This window comes from Orycteropus afer, unplaced genomic scaffold, assembly GCF_000298275.1.
Source record: "Orycteropus afer afer isolate SDZICR_OR568_19922 unplaced genomic scaffold, OryAfe1.0 scaffold00429, whole genome shotgun sequence".
NCBI classification, from domain to species: Eukaryota; Metazoa; Chordata; class Mammalia; order Tubulidentata; family Orycteropodidae; genus Orycteropus; species Orycteropus afer.
In genome coordinates, this window is record NW_006922016.1 from 2,360,937 (window position 1) to 2,374,449 (window position 13,513).

At 42.0% G+C, this 13,513-nt stretch overlaps 1 non-coding gene across 1 annotated transcript; it reads right to left on the minus strand.

The window, feature by feature from the left end:
• Positions 1–77: 77 nt before the first annotated feature.
• LOC122151395 lies at positions 78–203 on the minus strand. The gene has a single exon (XR_006164129.1). It is a non-coding gene; the product is annotated as a U6atac minor spliceosomal RNA (small nuclear RNA).
• Between the last annotated feature and the right edge of the window lie 13,310 nt (positions 204–13,513).

Below are 13,513 nucleotides of genomic sequence, written 5' to 3' on the forward strand. Positions count from 1 at the left end.
TTTTTCCCCCATCCTATCTTGGAATTTTCGCTCTCCTCCTCTTCCATCCCTGGTAACCAAAAAAAGTTTTCTTTCATGAAAAACTATGGTTAGATGCCACAAAGTAGGTGGCAACACTTTAACTTTATGTGTGTTTTAAGGCCCGAGGGCCTCTTCTATCCTTGTCAAGGGGAGTGCTAATTTTCTCTCCTTTCATATGTTACAGAAAGCAGTGTTTTTCAATAACATATTACTTTCTTTATCATTGACATTTTTGGAATTATCTTTTTGTCATAAACAAGTGTTTGAAAATTATTTTTCTTTCCTGGAAAAGTGTGTGTGTCTGTGTATTTCCTATTTTAGTGGTGTCTTCAACCTATGATAAGTCTGCACACTTGAGGAGATATACAAGGACATATATGCATTGTATAATAGGAGAGAATAGGGATCTGTTTCCACTCCAACTTCCCTCCCAACTGACCTCCCCCCACCCCCGTTTTGGTATTCTTTCTTTAAAAAAAAAAAAATTTATTGCGGTAGACTCATAACATATATGAACTTGAAGGACATTGTGCTGAGTGAAATAAGTTAATCACAGAGGGACAAATATTTTATTAGTCTCTTATTGTAAAAAGCCAAGCAAAGGTATATATATATATATATATGGAAGGAAATTTTCTTTGTTGGTTACCAAGGGTGGGAGGGGAGGGGAGGGAACACAATTAGATAGGTAGAGACAAGTATTGATTTGGGTGAAGAGAAGGGCAATGTACCAAATGTGAGTGATCAACACAGTGGCATTGATGATGAGAAAGGTATATAAAGGTACATGGGAGGGATGGACAACAAAGATGAACCCTTTTTCACATACAGTACTGTGTTGTCAGTGAAGGCAAATGTGTTTATACAGGTGGATAGATGGGTGGGCAGGGTGAACTATTAAGTATGTTTATGCAGGGAGGAGTGTGCCCATGACCATGTATAGGGTTGGCAGACAATGTTTCTATAAGTGTATTTGTATGTTCTGTAAGAATTCCCAAGTATATAGTAAAGCTGACAAGGGACAAGATTGTAGTCACTTCTTGGCCACAGCCAGGTACCCACAGGGAGTGAGTAGTTGAATCTGTGGGCTCGGGACCATAGTTGGAGGGTACATCAAGCTCAATTGGCATAACATACTACACAAAACATTGTTCTACATCCTACTTTGGCAAGTAGCAACTGGGATCTTGAAAGCTTGGAAGCAGCCATCTAGATGCAGTGATGGGTCTCTCCTCATCCAGAACAAAGAATAATGAAGAAAACCAAACCAAAGATGCATGGAAACAATTAGTCCAAGTGACTAATACACCATATGATCCTCAACATATACAACTATGAGACCAGAAGAATTAGATGGTACCCATCTACCACTGTCAAGCATTCAGAGGGGGATCTATGTAGGAGATCCTGGATAGAATGGGAGAACAATGTGGAACAAAACTCAAAATCACAAAAAAAAAAAAAAAAAAAAAAAAGAGGACCAGTTTTGCTGGTCTGATAGAGCCTGGCAGAATCCCTGAGACTATGGCCCCTAGACACACTTCTGGTCTGGAATTGATCCCACACATGTAGCTTCTAGCCAAACAAAAGAGAGGCATATGAGCTGAACATTTACATTAAATAGATACATTCCTTACAGAGATAAATCATGGGAGAATAGAAAGTCTATGTATGCATCGAGAGATAGCTCAGAGGGCAGGAGTACATGGGAGGGAAGGACACAAGAAAGCGGTAACTATGGGGAGGAAGTGGGTGGGGAGATTTTGCAATGTGGGAAATTGCAGTCAATGTCATAATACAAACTATATGCGAGCTACTGTATGGAAAGTGAATTTGTTGTGTAAACTTTTACACAAATCATAATAAAAAATTTTAAAAAATGTTATTGTGGTAGAATATAAATATATATCTGAAAACATTTGCCATTTTAACCATTTCTAAGTGTACATTTCAGTGATATTAATTACATTGATGTATTATACTGCCATTGTCATTGTCTCCCTATGAAAAGTTTTTTATCATCCTTAACAGAAACTCAATACATCTTAAGCAATAACTGTCCACCATTCTGACAGTTTACAGTGTGTGAATCTGTGTATAACCCTAATATAGAGTAGAGTCCTACATTATCCAGTCTCTGGATATTGTCACTTCCAAAGAACCGTACTCAACTAAAAGTAGTTAAAAGTCATTCTATCTTTACTGATGTCTCCTATAAAACCTATCAATTGAAAGAAAATACATCTTTACATCCATGAAAACATCTTTAAAATCTATTACTGCCTTTTTCAGTGTCATCTATTTGGAAGACAGCTGCTTTCCAAAATTTCTCTATCTTATAACTCAAAGTTGTAAAAGGAAAAATAAACAGTCCTAAAACCAAGGAGCTCGGGTAGCATAGTGCCTAAGGCACTTGACTGCTAACCAGAAGGCTGGTGGTTCAAACCCACCAGCCACTCCTCAGAAGGAAGGTTGGGCAATCCTACTTCCGTAGTGATACTGCCTCGGAAACCCAAGGAGGGGTCGCTATGAGTTGGGGCCGACTCGACGGCAAATAACAACAACAACAAAACCAATTCCATGTCACTTTTCTTTCCTTTCCTTCTTTTCTCCCTCCAGTCTATTTTTTCTTTGTTTTCTCTTCCAAGGAAATATAAACACATTGAGATATGATTTATGTCCCCATCCCTATTTCTGCAGTCTGTCAAAGTGAAGTTTGTCTTTTAAATAGGGTTTCAAGATTTAGCAAAAACAAACCAACAAACTAACCAATAAGCCAAAAATAACAAACCAGCAAGAATAACAACACAAGTGAACAAGCCAAAAAACAAAACAAAACAAAAAAACCTCCCTATCCCATACAATATTTGGGACATACTTGTACTAAAAAAATTATTTGTTTACCTGAAATTCAGTGATACCGCCTCGGAAACCCAAAGAGAGGTCATTATGAGTCAGGTCCGACTCGACAGCACATAACAACAACATCTGAAATTCAAATTTAACTGGGCATCCTGTGTCTTATTTAGTAAAGAAATGGTAATTTTGAAGGAACCGGGAGAGTTTGATTGATAAGTTTAGAAGTAGCAAATAAAAATATTGTTGAAATAGTCCTAATATATTGGGAACCATAAAGAACCCCAGAAACTGGATATACATACTCCTAAGCTTGGTAAAAGGCTTCTAACATGGATTGTTGAGGCCAAATACTAAACAAGCTTATCATGTAACTCATTCTTGTTGTATTCCAGTTACTATGACTTTAAATATTTTTGGAGGCTATATAAATATCCTTACAATAAAAAAAGAATTGCAGAAATATATTGCTGTTATTAGCTGCTGCCAAGTCAGCCCTTGATTCATGGTGACTCCATGAACAATAGAACAAAGTACTGTCTGGTCATGTGCAATCTCCATGATCAGTAGTGGACTGGAACATAGTGATCTGTATGGTGTTCATTGGCTGATTTCTGGAAGTAGATTCTTCCTAATTGATCTGTTCAGCATCATGGCAACACATACGCCTCCACTGACTTATGTGGGACTGCATATGAAATCCATTTGCTGGAAATTAAGCCTATGTTTCCTGCAGGTTTTGTTAATTGCCATTGAGTCATTTCTGCTTCATCATGAGCCCACATGTGCAGATTCCATAAGTTTTCAAGACTGTGGGAATGGAAGGTAAGAATTCTACCACTGAACCATAATGTCCCCAGAAGAAATACATCAACTAGGATAAATGGAATTCAGGACACAAAAGCATATAGAAACATATGGGGACTATCAGAATTTTGTTGCTTTCTGCTTGCCAACTGTCATCTTCTCCTACTCTTCTTCTCCACTTCTAGGTGACCTTCCGGGATCTTCCTTTTACTCCTCTTCCTACAACATATCCTCCCTTATTTCAAAATTGTCTTATCTCTCTTCATAGGAAGGCAAAGGAAAGTAATTTCATTCCATCTAAGCCATTAATATTTGCTTTTGGAATATGTGTCCCTATATTTGTTAATAGGAAATATGTTGAATGATGCAGGAAACATCAAAAGAAGATGGATGGAATACACAGAGTCACGATACCAGAAAGAAATGGTAGATGATCATCCATTTCAGGAGGTAGCATATGATCAAGAGCCAATGGTACTGAAGGAAGAAGTCAAAGCTGCATTAAAGGAATTGGCAAAAAAAAAAAAAAAAGGCTCTGGAAATTGACAGAATACCCATTGAGAAGTTTCAACAAACAGATGCGCTGCTGGAGGCACTGACTTGGTACATGTGCCTATTAAATGCAAGTAGTAGTGATGAATTAACAAACATTGTTTGTTAATTGTTATGTGCTGTCAACTCATCTCTGGCTCATAGAGACCTTATGTACAACAGAACGAAACACTGCCCCGTCCTCTGCCAGCCTCATGATCCCTACTACACCTGAGCCATTGCTTCAGCCACCATGTCAATCCATCTTGTTGAGGGCCTTCCCCTCTTTAATTGACCCTCCACTTTACCAAGCATGACATCACATGCTATGCATGTGAGAGGAGGACAATGAATAAGGAAGACTGAAGAAGAATTGATGCTTTTGTGTTGTGCTGAAAGTACTGCTAAAAGAACTAAGAGATTTAGAAGACAGCTACCTGGTCAACTGACTGTCCCCATTCCAAAGAGAGGTGATCCCACAGAATGTGGAAATTGTTGAAAAATATCATTAATATCACACGAAAGTAAAATCTTACTTGAAGATAATTCAAAAACGGTTGCAGCAGTATATTGACAGAGTACTTCGAGAAATGCAAGATGGATTCAGAAGGGGACGTGGAGTGGAGATAGCATAGCTGATGTCAGATGGATCTTGCTCGAAGCAAAGAATACCAGAAGGATGTTTACTTGTGTTTTATTGACTATGCAAAAACACTTGATTGTGTGGATTATAACTAATTATGGATAACATTGAGAAGAATGGGAATTCCAGAATACTTGATTGTACTCATGAGGAAACTGTACATAGACCAGGAGGCTGTTATTCAAACAGAATAAGGGGATACTGTGTGGTTTAAAATCAGGAAGGGAGTGTATCAGGATTGTATTCTTTCACCATACTTATTCAATCTGTATGTTGAGCAAATAATCCGAGAAGCTGCACTATGTGAAGAAGAATTTGGTATCAGGATTGGAGGAAGGCTTATTAACAACCTGCAATATGCAGACAACACAACTTTGCTTGCTGAAAGTGAGGATGACTTAGAGCACTTACTGATGAAGATTAAAGACTACTGTCTACAGTATAGATTATACCTCAATATAAAGAAAACAAAAATTCTCACAACTGGACCAATAAGCAGCATCATGATAGAGAACAGATTGAAGTTGTCAAAGACTTCATATTACTTGGTTCTACAATCAATACCAATAGAAGCAGCAGTCAAGACATCAAAAGACATTGCATTGAGCAAATCTGTTGTAAAAGACCTCTTTCAAGCACTGAAGAGCAAAGATATCTCCTTGAAGACTAAGATGCACCTAAACCAAGCCATGGTATTTGCAATCACCTTATATGCATGTGAAAGCTGGACAATGAATAAGGAAGATTGAAGAATTGATGCTTTTGAGTTGTGGTGTTGGCAAAGAATGCTGAAAGTACTGCTAAAAGAGTTAACAAATCTGTCCTGGAAGAAGTGAAGCCGGGATGCTCCTTGGAAAGGAAGAGGATCATAGTTCGTCTCACCTACTTTGGTCATGTTGTCAGAAGGGACCATTCTCTGAAAAAGGATGGCATGCTTGGTACAGTGGAGGGTCAGTGAAAGAGGGGATGGCCCTCAACAAGATGGATTAACACAGTGGCTGCAGCAATGGCTCAGGTATAGTAGGGATCATGAGGCTGATGCAGGATGGAGCAGTGTTTCATTCTGTTGTACATAAGGTCTCTATGAGTCAGAGATGACTTGACAGCACATAACAACAATTAACAAACAATGTTTGTTAATCCATCACTACAAATGCATTTAATAGGCACATGTACTGTTTATCTTATGTATTAGATAGTAAATTGATGTAAGGAGCTCTGGTGGTGCAGTGAGTAAGGCACTTGGCTGCTAACCAGAAGGTCAGTGGTTCAAACCAACCAGCTGGTCTGTGGGAGGAAGATGGGGTGATTTCCCTGCATAAAAATTTATAGCCTTAGAAAGCCAATGGGGATCACTATGAGTCAGAAATGACTCAATGGCAGTGAGTTATTTATTTATTTATTAGTGAGTAAGCAGACTTAGGAGCTGTGATGATGCAGTGGTTAAATGGTGTGTGGGAGAAAGATTTGGCAGTCTCCTTCTGTAATGATTTACAGCTTTGGAACCCTATCTGGTAAGTCTACTCTGCCCTTTAGGTTTGTTATGAGTTGGAATTGACTCAACGGCAGTGGGCTAGAAAGAGGCTAAGGGCAAAGACCAAGTCTCTTCATAATAATAATAATAGCATGACAATATTTAATACCAATACTTAGTAGAATGCATTCTTATCCTCCACTGGTAGTAACTTTGAGTTCATGCTCTCCTTAATTGCCATGATTATTTCAATACATGACTAATCACAATGTTCCTCAAATAGAGCTGCTAGCAGGGAGTGTGGTGGTGGGCCCCTGAAGGAACCCTTCTCCCTCCTGTTTGGCTAACCTAATTTTCCTTTCCCTGATCCCCAGAGCTTAGGGAAAAAACTATGTAAATCCAGAAAGTAATAGGAATTCTCCACCCTTGACATATTTGCTCAAAGATTAACACCCGCTCCTCTTCTCTTTGTAGAAATCATCTTTCCTGTGATTTGAGGGAGAAAACAGTTTCTGGAGAAATCTGTTCATCAAAATTGAATAGAAAGATTGTCTTTAATATAGAGCTTCAGTAGCTAAATGTTCTTTCAGAACATACATACAGCTTCTTTGAAGCATTTGATTTGTTAGCTTATGGGGACCAGTTGCTGATATTTATTAGAATTAATTCTTTTCTGGAGTAACTAGACCATTGTTCTACATGAAGTTAGAGTACTTTTTTCTCCCCACCAACAGAACCTGATTTTACAGATGAGGATACATGATTCCTTCTCATTTTATGAAGTAGTTCTCTGGTCCCTAAGCACATTGGTTTTAATGATGCTGGTGAGATGCAGATTTTGGGTTTTATTTCTTCCTGAGTTCATTCATTTTATTCAATGGGGAAATTATAAGTTGTGGGGTTGGGGTTCAGTGATGGTGCAGTGTGGTCCTATGGGGGTGGGTGGGAATGCAGATGGGGTGGGACCTCTGGGTTGAGAATAGGGAATCCCTTGGTGGAACAAACTGTTAAGCAGTTGAACAGACTGCTAGCACTACTGGCTGAAAGGTTCACAGTTCAAATCCATCCAGAGGTGCATCAGAAGACAACTTGATGATATGCTTCCAAAAGGTCACAGCCTTGAAAACCCTATGGAGCAATTCTACTCTGCAAACATGAAGTCACCATAAGTTGGAATCAACCCAATGAGCACTAATAACAAAACAAAACAAAAAACAAAGTTTAAAGCCACTGCTGCTCCAGGACTCTAGTACGTTTTTGAAGACTTCTGATACCAGCCATATAACCTTGGGGATCTCCAGGTTCCCCTCACTTCTTTCTTGTGGCTACAAATTCAGAGATTCCTATTATTCCCTTCAAGTTAAAAAATTCATTAAAATGACTTACAAAAAGTTGTACTTGTGGTTCCGGTTTTATTATAGCAAAGAAGATACACATGAAGAGACACATAGGACAAAATCTAGAAAGTGTCCAAACCCAGAGATTCCGTGTCCCAAAGGATACACCTTGCATTGATGTCTATGTTCCATTCCCAACTTCTCTATTTCTACCTGCCTTCCTGTCCCTAAAATATACACATTAACTTTTGCAAAGATTTGTGACTTATAAAGGCTTGTTGTTGTTGTTGTTGTTAAGTGCCATCGAGTCAGGTCTGACTCATAGTGACACTATGTACAACAGAACAAAATGCTGCCTGGTCATGCAGCATATGCACAATCCTTGCTATACTTGAGCCCATCTCTACAGCCACCATGTCAATCCATCTTGTTGAGGATTTTCCCCATTTTTTTCCTGAACCTCCACTTTACCAAGCATGATATCCTTTTCCAAGGAATAGTCCCTTCTGACAACATGACCACGTGAGACAAAGTCTGGCTATTCTAGCTTCCAAAGACCATTCCAGCTGGACTTCCTCTGGAACAGATTCTTTTAGCAGCCCATGGTATTTTCACTAACCACAATTCAAAGGTATCAACTCTTCTTAGGTCTTCCTTATTCATTGTCCAGTTTTCACATGCATATGAGGTAATTGGAAATACCATGGCTTTAGTTAGGTTCACTTTAGTCTTCAAAGTGACATCTTTGCTCTTCAACACTTTAAAGAGATCTTTTGCAACAGATTTGCCCAGTGCAATAAGGTGTCTGATTTCTTGACTACTGCTTCCAAGGGCGTTGACTGAGAATTCAAGTAAAATGAAATCTTTGACAACTTCAATCTTTACTCCATTTATTGTGATGCTGCTTACTTGTCCAGTTGTGAGGATTTTAATTTTCTTTGTGTTGAGGTGTAATCCATACTACAGACTGTAGTTTTTAATCATCATCAGTAAGTACTTAGGTCATCTTTACATTCAGCAGCAGTATTTTGTCATTAACAACCAGCATATTGCAGGTTGTTAATGAGCCTTCCTGGAATCCTGATGCCTTGGCTATTATGTATTAAGTGCTGAGTATGTGCCAGGAATAGTGTGAACTGCTTTATATAACCTCATGAGATAGAAATCATTATCTCCATTTTGCAGATGAAAAGTAGAAGCCCAGAGAGTTTAGGTCACACAGTTAGATAGTAGCTATGGGGTGTACTCAAACAATCTGGGGTTTGACCTTGGTTCCTGGGAGGTAATCTCTATGCCTTGAAATTTCTCCAGTGACTAGACTCTTTGTTATTCATGGAGGGGCTTCAGACCACACCTACCTGACAGGTTATGCTGATAAGGTGACTCTTCCAGGGTTGGCCAGGTCACAAAGACTCACTGTGTGTTATCAGCCTGACTTTGGAGGAGGGAGACTAGAGGATGAGTTCCATCAATCATGCCTAAGTGGTGATACTCCTATAAAAGTGCTGGTCACCTTGTCTTAGGAGGTGGAGCTGCCATGCACAGAGGCTTAAAGAATTGGGGTCTTCTGGGACTAAGGGTATAGGGTCACCACTCAGATGGACAGGGAGAATGGTGCTGGTCAAAACACAGAGAGCAGAATTACCATTCCACATGGGCCTGGAGGGCAGAGTGAAGTCCAGGGCTAAGGGACCTCCAACCAAAATCCAGAGGGCGGAACCATTGTCCAGATGATCTCAGAAGGCAGAGGCTTATTTTCAAGGCTTGAGAGCTAATGTAAATTGTTTTGTTGAGTTCTGAACTTTCTGGGTCCTTGCTATCCTTTCTTTCCCTCCAGTTTCTCCACTTTGTAATAGAAATAACTTGTGCCTGTTCCACCATTGTGCTTTGAAAACAGATAACTTGTAGTCTAAAGTTCACAGGTTCACAGATGAGAGGAATTTTGCCCTAAGATGGAATATGAGTAATGTCTCATACATATTTGATTTAGGTGATTCAGAAGATGAGATTTTGAACTTGGAGTTGTTCTAAGGCTTTGGTACGATGTGATAGTGTTAGAGATATGCCACGCCATCTTGTGTGGCTCTTCTGGATTCTTCTTCATTCCCTGCTGCCCCACCCAAGGTCATAAGTCAGTTAAAGTAAGTCAAAACTGAGCTTCCTGCAAGGTGCACATTTTAAAAGGCAACATAGCCTCTGATAGGTTAAGACCTCTTCCCCCACCTCTGATGTACAACTCCTAACCCCAGATCTATATAAGACACCCTCTCTCCTGCTCTTCCTCTCTTCTTCTCTTCTTCCCTTCTTCCTCTTTCTTTCTTCTTCTCTTCTTCCTCTTCTCCCCTTCTTCCTCTCCTCTTCTCTCTCTTCTTCTTCTTTCTCTTCTTCTTCTTCTTTCTCTTCTTCTTCTGTCCTTCCTCAGTGCAGGTGCCCTTTCGCCTCTTTAATAAAATCTCCCATCAGGTACCCTGGTGTGTGGCGTGGTTGTTGAGTGCTGATGAACCTCTAACATTGGTGTCAGAAGCAGGATTGCTGGTGCCCCTGATTCCTCATCGGAGGGTCCAGAACCCCCCATTCCCCCAGCATTCTGACCTGCCCCCCAGCACCCACTACCATCTTCCCTGGCACCTTCCTAGCAAACAACACCGGCAAATCATCACCTTTGCCCCGGCCTGGGTAAGTCCTCTAACGACAGCTCGGGTATCTGAGTCCTAAGTCCTGGTGACTAGAAAAACAAGACTCTACTCCAGAGTGCAAACCGGGTACCAGGTTTTGTGTCTCTGCACAGTGAGTCCGGGACTCACCAGGACAAGTCCGGGACTTGCCCATTCCACCTCCACGCACTGCAGGGATGCCTCAGAAGGTGGTGTGGCCCCCATTTTCAAGCCCTCTCCCCATGGTGGGACACCTCCATGAGGAGCCTAGGCTTCCACACTTAGGACCGGGTCCTAAGCTGGGGCATGCGATCTGTACTTTGAAAGATGTCTTAAGTTATAGGCACCGCCCTTTGTCTTGTGAGTCAATCTGAAGCCAGAGTTCTAGCAGCCTCCAGGAAAATCTTTAACCAGAAACCTTTTAGTGTCAGCAATGCTAACAGGAGTTTTGTAATTCTAAACACTCCTTAGGGCCTTTATCTGCCCTCCAGTCTCAGCAGGTATCAAGGAACTTCCTCCAAACTCAGCACGCATCACAAAAGCCATCCGGATTCAGCACGTATCGGAGATTTGCTCGACTCCTGAAAGTCTCCCACATATCTGAGCCGCATCCTCCCTAGATAATATTTTCCTAAGTGAACTTTGGAGCCGGAGGGTTTCTTTACGTCCCCCAACATCTTAGATCACTGCCCTAAATCCCTTAGCAACAACCAATCATCTGTACCCTCTCGCCCTGGTGCTGCTCCTCCCCATATTATTCCATAAATTTGTGAGAATATCGGGGCACGGGGTCTTTTGCTTAAGCCACTGACCTGGTAAGGGCAAAGACCCTAACTTAAGTTAGCTAATAAACTTTCCTAGTGCATTTGCATTGTCGTGTGTTGGCATATTCCTCTCTTCTGAGCATCTCCTTTATAGTCTGGGTACAACAGTCTTGCTTCTGGTCACCATGGGCTCTGGATCCTCTATACCCACAGACTATCCCCTGGGGTGTTTGTTATGGAACCTTGAAGGCTTAGATTTAAAGCCCAAGTGTCTCATATGTTTGCCCACTCAAATTTGGCCCCAATATAAATTGGACAACCAAAACGTTTGGCCACCTAATGGCTCACTTGAATCTGGTCTATTTCAAGACCTGTATAATATTTGTGAGTGCCAAGGAAAATGGTCGGAGATTCCCCACATTCAAGGCTTTTCTCTCCATAGTCAACCTTCCCTCTGCTCACTAGCTAATCAACAATCCCCTCCCTTTCGAGTCTGTCTGCCATCTTAACCAGCAGATGATCCTCCTCTTTATCAGAGAGAGCCACAAGCAGCATCACCCTAGGCTCTAGTTCCTCACTCATCCCCCCCAAGCCCACAAGAGCCTCCCACTCCCTCCCCTCCTCCTTTTCCTCCCTCCGCCCCTCCCTGCGTGCCAACTGCACCCATCACTCCCTCCAAGGCCCATAAGTCATCTGACCCTGAAGTTTCTCAGTCTGCCTAGACGATGGCGCCCTTGTGAGAGGTTGCTGGACCTGAGGGAATTGTTCAAGTACATACCCCTTTTCCAATGGCTGAGCTGGCTCTCATTTAGTCTAGGCTTGGATCTTTCACTTCCCACTCTACAACCTTTATCAAACAGTTTCAATTCCTGACACAATCATACCAGCTAATCTATCATGATATTTTTGTTGTCCTAACTAATTCACTTACCCCTGAGGAGAACAAAAGAGTGCTGGAGCAGGCCCATGCCCATGCAGATCAAGAACACCTCACAAACAATCATCACCCAGCAGGCATGGACGCTGTCCCCGATCGAGACCCAAAGTGGGACTACAATATTCAGGCAGGTACCAACGCCAGAAACAGATGTGTTGGCTTGCTTACTCCATGGCCTATGCTGAGCAGCCATGACGGCTGTCAATTATGATAAACTAAATGAAATTACTCAGGATAAAAACGAAAATCCATCCTCCTTCCTTCAGAGACTGATTGAAGGCCTCCGGCACTATACTAACCTAGATCTGGAGTCTGCCGATGGCCAGAGACTAGTTATGATGCACTTTTTTTCTTAAGCCTACACCAACATTAAGTCTAAGCTAAAAAACTAGAAAGGGGGTCCCCTTACTGCCCAGGCAGAAACTCTCACAATTGTGTTTAAAGCCTATAATGGCCGAGATGAGATAAGAGCCTAACAAAAATACCAATTGTTGGCACAGGCCATCAATCCCACCATGCCATGATGCCCCAATGGGGGACCCTCCAACCCTCTGGGACCCTGCTTCTTATGTGATCAACAAGGCCATTGGACTAGTGCATGCCCAAATCCCAAACCTCCCACAAGGCCCTGCCCCAAATGTAAACAAAAGGGGCATTAGGGTTTCGACTGCTCCCTGGTGTCCACCTACTGTAGGGTGGCCAGCCCCCCGCTCCCTCAAATGACCTTATTGGTCTGGTGGCAGAAGACCTGTGAGGAGGCCCTGGCTTGTTTGGTCCAACGCAGATCACCACCCAGGAGCCCACAGTAACCTTCACCGTGGCAGGTAGGATGATCGCCTTTTTGATCGACACTGGCACCAGTTTTTCTGCTTTACGAGAGTACTGGGGACCCTCCTCCCTGTCTCAGACCTCTGTTGTTGGGGTAGAAGGTCAATCACATCACCCCCTACAAACTCCCCTCCTATCATGCACAATTGGTAATTTTTCATTTTTACATTCCTTTTTGGTCCTCCCTTCCTGTCCCGTTCCCCTGCTGGGTCAAGACATTTTATTCAAAATTGGCACTTCCATCCAGTTTTCACTTCCGGATCCCTCCAGCACTCTGACGTCCTCCCTCTGTCTTTTACTTTCACAGGCCATCCAGTCCCAGCCCCCCTTCCCCCAATGGCCTATTGACCCTACCCTAGTTGACCCTAAAATCTGGGACATCCACTCACCTTCGATAGCCAAGTGCTCCCCTGTTGAAATCCTTCTCAAAGACCCTTCCCAATTTCCGGCCCAAGCTCAGTATCCCTTGCCACACTCTAGTCTTTTGGGGTTACTGCCAATTGTTACAGACCTGCTCAACAAGGGCTTCCTACGACCAACTAACTCTCCTTACCTAAACCCTCATGTATTGTCAAACTCTCTCTTCACCGACACCGCTTAGCATCCTCTGTCTGATCCTCATTATTGTACTTGGCCTCATACTTGGGTTAGGCCTAGCTAC